Genomic DNA, 6,377 nt, shown 5'->3' with positions numbered 1-6,377 from the left:
AGGTTTGTTTTAACGGTTAGTTTTATTTTAATTGATATTTTACTTAAGTAAGATTAATTAGTAAATGGTGTAGTTTTTTTGGTCTTGTTTTAGAAGAATGAGTATGAAATTTGAGGCTAATTTTGTTTGGTCTTAATAGAAAAAGCCCAATTTCGAATAGCCCAAAACATTGAGCTCATACCCATTCCCTATTTGACCTAACCTAATTCCTACCCTCTATAAAATAATGCCTAAATTCTAAATCAAAATAAGAGTTAGATCTAGACACAACCTCTAATTCTAGATCCCCCATTTTTTTGAAACAAAAACGGCAGCCATCCCTTCTTCACTCTCTCATAAACAACCGTTACCCACCTTTTCACCAAGTCTTAGCGACCAAAACTCTAATTCCTTCAACCTTAGAGAGCCTGACTACCCTAAACTTGAACAACTAGCGGACGCATAGGTCATCAATATAGGAGACTTGCCATGTCCATCATATCCCAACAAAAGATTAGAGGCAAGGATACTTAGCAAGAACAAGCTGCCAAAATTTGTTTAGTTGCTTCTGCAATAAAGCACTTCTTAGATAAAACTTTAAAATGTATAGCCAAAGAAACAAAGCTAGAGTTTGATTTTTGTTGGAGTTCATTGCTTGAGCTCGCTTGGAGTTTCAGCCCGCGTTTGGTTTGGAGATCCGCCGAGGATCGAAGTTTTATTTTAGCTTCCGATTCGGAGTACCGTTGGAGGTTAATTTCGTGGTTCGCGGTCGACGCTCCTGCTGCAGTTTCATTTTTCGGTCAGATTTGATACGCCGAAGTTTGCTGTAACCAAGTTCTTGTTGATCATCCAGCTAAAATTATTTTCGTTAATCCAAGTTCAGAGATTGTTTTGGCTCCACTCGAGGTCCATTCTTTCCTTTGCTACTGTCTTTCTTTCCTAGAACTATCTCACGGGATTTGTCTACCTTTGCTTGCTTTAATTAATTTCCACGGATGAATAACCAATGTGGTATGTTTGTTGATTGAGATGAGCTTGTCTGGTTGTTATTTTCTTATTAGATTAGTTATTGAATTTAATTTGTAGTGTTAGCGTTGCCAAACTAAAATGATATTACTAATCTTTGAAAAATCCACTTCGATCTTATTAGCTTTGAAATAATGAATTAGATCATGGGCATGGGGTAAAGACTTGGACCAATTAGTGTTAATTTGCTTACATATTTAGGAGTTGTGTTTGGTTTAGATACATGAAATAAAATTAACAGAAACTGAGCATGCTATAATTTTCCCACTTTTTTTTTTTTAATTTTTACTTTTACCTTTTCTTAATTACTCGCCAGTAGCATGTTTAGGCCGTTAATATTCGGATAGGCAAACTTTTCAGCGCATAAGTAATTATTGTGGCCATGGGTACGGTACCTGTGGCATGGTCATAATATGTAAATCTCAATTCGGGTGTGTCTTTCATATGACCCGACCACAACTTCGAACAATAATAAAATACACGTGTTGTAAATTATGGGTACGGTTCCCGTGACACGATTCGCAAAATGTACAAAAACAATCAAGTGTACGACAATCGTAACTTGTTCCAGAAATAATTTCTTAAATAATTAAAAGCGGTTAAAAAAGGTAAAAATGCACAATAGGTTTTAAAACATGTAATTAATCAGTTAATTAGGCCAATATTAATAGTTGAGCGACCGTGCTAAAACTACGGAATCCGAAAATGCCTAACACCTTCTCCTGGGTTAACAAAATTCCTTACCCGGATTCTGTGTTCACAGACTATAAATAGGAGTCAACTTCCTCAATTCAGGATTATAAACCTGTGACTTGGGACACCATAAATTATCCCAAGTGGCGACTCTGAATTTGAATAAATAATCCTATTTCGATTATTGTCACTTTAATTGAAAAAACTCCCCTATACCCCTTCTCGGGTGGGTAAAAAGGAGGTGTGACAGGGCATATGCCCAGGTCTCATATTTTACTACGGACCTTCCAGGATCGTCAAAACACGGGTCCGGGTCCGTTTACTCAAAATGTTGACCGAAGTCAACTAAAATTAACTTTTAAAGGCAAATCATAATATTTTCTCAAATTTTCACATAAAGGCTTTTCTGAAATGCGCCCGGACGACACACACACATCGAGGAGAAGTAAGATGAGGTTTTGAAGGCCTTAGAACTCCGAATTGGGTTCTAAAACACGAGATGACCTTTTGGGTCATCACAAAATCAGCCCAAACAGAGATAATGACATGTATCAATAAAGAATAAGAAGAGATGAAGGTATAGTACGCAAGTAAAATCATGACTGACAGCTAATTCAACAAGTACATGATCCCAACGGGTCCCAATAGTGATATCATATGGACTAAGCATAATTTTTAACATGAATTTCAATCAAATATCCATAAAATAGAGGAGACACGTAGTTAACAGTAAGCTATTCCACATTACAGTCTCACGGGACGGACCAAGTCACAATCCCTTTGGTGGCCGCCCACAAGCCCATCACCTACATGTGCGTCACCTCCGAAATAATCACACCACACAAAATTTGGGGTTACATACCCTCAGGACTAGATTTATAACTGTTACTTACCTCAATCCGAGCGAAACACTACTCCAAAATGCCCTTGCATCGCGAGTCAACCTCTGAATTTTCCGAATCTAGCCACAAGGAGTATAATACAATTAATTTAGGCTAAAGGGATCAATTCCACAAGAAAATAACTAAATTAGACTCAAAAATCCGAAGTTGGCTCAATCCGGCCCCCGGGCCCACGTCTCGAAATTCGATAAAAAGTCACAAAATCCAAAAGTTCATTCACTCACGAGTCTAACCATACTACATTTATCAAAATCCAACACCATTTAGTCATCCAAATCCCCAAAATTCACTCTCCAAATCTCAAACCCTAAACTCCCAAATTTCACTTCAAAATCTCACTAGTTAGGTACAAAATTAGTGGGGGAAACACCATTATCAAAGATAAATAGGCACAAGGAGCTTACCTGAGTAATCATTTCAAAATCCTCCTCAAAATCGGAGTTCCAAAATGTGAAAAATCTCAAAGTCCTGTATTTATATGTTCTACCTAGGTTTTTCGCACATGCGGCCTAATTTCCGTACCTACAGAATTCACTTAAATCCCATGGGCTCGCACCTGCGGATGCGCATCTACGGTTCTTCGTCCGCTTCTGCGGAAACAACCAAATCCTCACCTATCGCATCTACGGGCTTGCAGATGCGCCCTCTCCTTCGCACATGCAATTTTCCCTAGCCAACTCCACCTCTGCATCTATGCCAACCTCACCGCACCTGCAACATTGCACCTGCAGCTAGACTCCTCGCAGATGTGATTACATCAGCAACAGGCCATCTTTAGCAATTCTTCAAACATTCAACTTGATCCGTTAACCACCCGAAATACGCCCGAGGCCCCCATGACCTCAACCAATCATGCCAAAAAGTCTTATAACCCAATACGAACTTAGTCAAATCCTCAAATCACATCAAACAATATCAAAACTTGAATTACACACGAATTCAAGCCTAATCAACTTCGAATTTTCTAAATTGTATAAACAACGTCGAAACCTATCAAATCACATCCGATTGACCTCAAATTTTTCACAAGTCATAAATGACACCACAAACCTACTCCAACTTCCAGAAATCCAAGCCGACCCCGATATCAAAAAGTCCGCTTCTGGTCAAATTTTTCAAACTTCCAACTTTCGGCATTTGAAGCCTAATTCTACTACGGACCTCCAAATCACATTCTGGACGTGCTCCTAAGTCCAAAATCATTTAACGGAGCTAACAGAACAATAAAATTTGAATTCGAGGTTGTTTATATATAAGTCAACATCCGGTCGACTTTTTCAACTTAAGCTTTCAAATAAGAAGCTAAGTGTCTCAAGTCATCCTGAAATCACTCCAGACCCGAACCAACTAATCCGATAAGTCATAATATAGCAGTGGAACACAAAAGAAGCAGAAAATGTATGAACGGAGCTACAACTCTCAAAATAATTGGCCGGGTCATTGCAGCCTCGGGTGGATTTCGGAAGGTCGACGAAGATGATTTTTGGACATGAATGCTACTGAAATTTGCTGATGTGTCTGGGAAGCAGCTAGTTGTTCCGCTTTTGCGGAAACTTGATCGCTGCAGTGCCCTCGCAGAAGCGATAAAACCATCGCACAAACAACCCAGGAAAGGTCTAGCATGAGTTCGCAGCAGCAGATATTTTTGCGCACTTGCGACATCGCAGGAGCGATCATTGAAGAATGTAGAAGCGAAGCTGGCAGCTTGAAGAACTGCGATACCGCAGGTGCATGAACGGTTCTCACAGAAGCGGAGGCAGCACAAAAGCATGAAAAGTGCTCGCAGAAGTGAACTCGCGGGCACGATAAATCTGCCGCAAGTGTGAAACTGGGCAGCGGCATAAGGACCAAAAACCGATTTGAGTTGTGTGTTTACTTTTGGGACTACGAGGCGGTACCTCGGGATATCCCTCTGCACATTTACTTTTGGGACTACGAGGCGGTACCTCGGGAGATCCCCTGCATATTTACTTTTGAGGCTATGAGGCGGTACCTTGGGAGATCTCCTTGCATATTTACTTATGGGACTACGAGACGGTATCTCGGGACATCCCTTGTTCCATATTTACTATTGGGACTACGAGGTGGTACCTCAGGAGCTTCCCTCTTGTGTACTTACTATTGAGACTATGAGGTGGTACCTTGGGAGTGCCCCTGTTGTTTACCTCTATTGGTCTGTTGATTTCTTTATGTAATTTCTCATTGTTCACTTCTCAGTCATTTTATTATATTATTATGTCTTCTGCCTTGTGAATTGTCAGTGTATTTGTGATATGAAATGTGGGCATGAGGTGCCACGAGTAAATGATGATAATATTGACATGTGAGTTATCTATGCGGTTGTGATAGAGATATGGGTACGAGGTACCTTGAAAATATGAAAGTGGATTGAGACCCGTAATTTTTATGATTTTGAGATGAGATGTCACATGATGACCTTAACTGGAAAAGCATTATATTCGAAAGATATTTTATTTGAAAGGATTATATTCGAGAGAGTTTATTTGAAAGAATTATATTTGAAAGGTTTTTATTTGGAGAATTATATTCGAAAGATATTTGTTTGAAGAATTATATTCGAAAGATATTCTATTTGAAAGGATTATATTCGAGAGATTTTATTTAAAAGAATTATATTCGAAAGATATTTATTTGAATAATTATATTCGAAAGATATTTATTTGAAAGGATTATATTCGAAATATATTTATTTGAAGGAATTATATTCGAAAGATATTTATTTGAAAGAATTATATTCTAAAGACATTTGCTTGATAGAATTATATTCGTAAGATATTCATTTGAATGGATTATATTCTAACGATTTCTATTCGAAAAACTTGTAAATAAAAGATGTATATTTTGAAGGACTTGATTAATTGGTTGTGCTTGTGTCATTCTTCGTTTGGGCAATATTTATGGTGTTCTTACTGCCTTATTGTTTATATCACTAGTTGATTATTGTTGCTATCACTGTTATTTGTCTTTCTACTATTATTTTTATGCCACACTGCACAGGTTATTTGATTAGTAGGTGTCTTGACTGTACCTCGTTACTACTTCACTAAGGTTAGTCTTGATACTTACTGGGTACCGACTGAGGTGTACTCATACTACATTTCTGCACATTTTTGTGCAGAGCCAGGTATTAGAGATATCGGACTCGAACAGAGTTAGAGTGTGATCGCAAGGATTCAAGGTAGAGTCGCTTGGTCATTGCAGTCCCTTAGAGCCTTTCTATCTTATTGTAATGTAAATTCTTATTCAAACAGTATTATGTATTCGATCCTCGAGGTCATTTCATGTATTCGGTTAGAGTTTGTGACTCTATGTTACCAGTCTTGGGAGGTTTTTATATTTGTTTCTGCTTTTGGTTTCGACACTTGTACTAAATTATATGTTTTAAGAAAAAAATGGCTTGAATTGTTATTATAATTGATTTACTTAGTCTTAGAGACTATGTGCAATCACGATGCCTGTGGTGAGATTTTGGATCGTGACAAGTTGGTATCAGAGCCCTAGGTTCATAGGTTTAACGAGTCACGAACGAGTTTAGTAGAGCCTTGCGGATCGGTACGGAGATGTATGTACTTATCTTTGAGAGGCTAATGAATTATTAGGAAATTTGTATTTCTTTCATTCCTGTCGTGCAAATTTGTTGACTTTGAAATTTGAGCCTTTGTATCTCTATTCTCTCAAGATGGTGAGGACAAGTGCTACCGGGTCAGCTGATTAGACACCCACGCATACTGCTAGGGCCAGAAGAGGTCGAGGCCG

The 6,377-nt window shown here is 38.4% G+C and overlaps 1 long non-coding RNA gene across 1 annotated transcript; it reads left to right on the top strand.

Moving 5' to 3' along the window:
- The first annotated feature begins 338 nt into the window (after positions 1–338).
- Positions 339–6,032, top strand: LOC138886302 (uncharacterized). Its single transcript, XR_011404968.1, has 2 exons — positions 339–885; positions 5,740–6,032. It is a non-coding gene; the product is annotated as an uncharacterized lncRNA (long non-coding RNA).
- Positions 6,033–6,377: the final 345 nt, after the last annotated feature.

This window comes from Nicotiana sylvestris, chromosome 2, assembly GCF_000393655.2.
Source record: "Nicotiana sylvestris chromosome 2, ASM39365v2, whole genome shotgun sequence".
In the NCBI taxonomy this organism is placed as follows: domain Eukaryota; kingdom Viridiplantae; phylum Streptophyta; class Magnoliopsida; order Solanales; family Solanaceae; genus Nicotiana; species Nicotiana sylvestris.
This window is presented reverse-complemented; position numbering and strand designations above follow the sequence as displayed.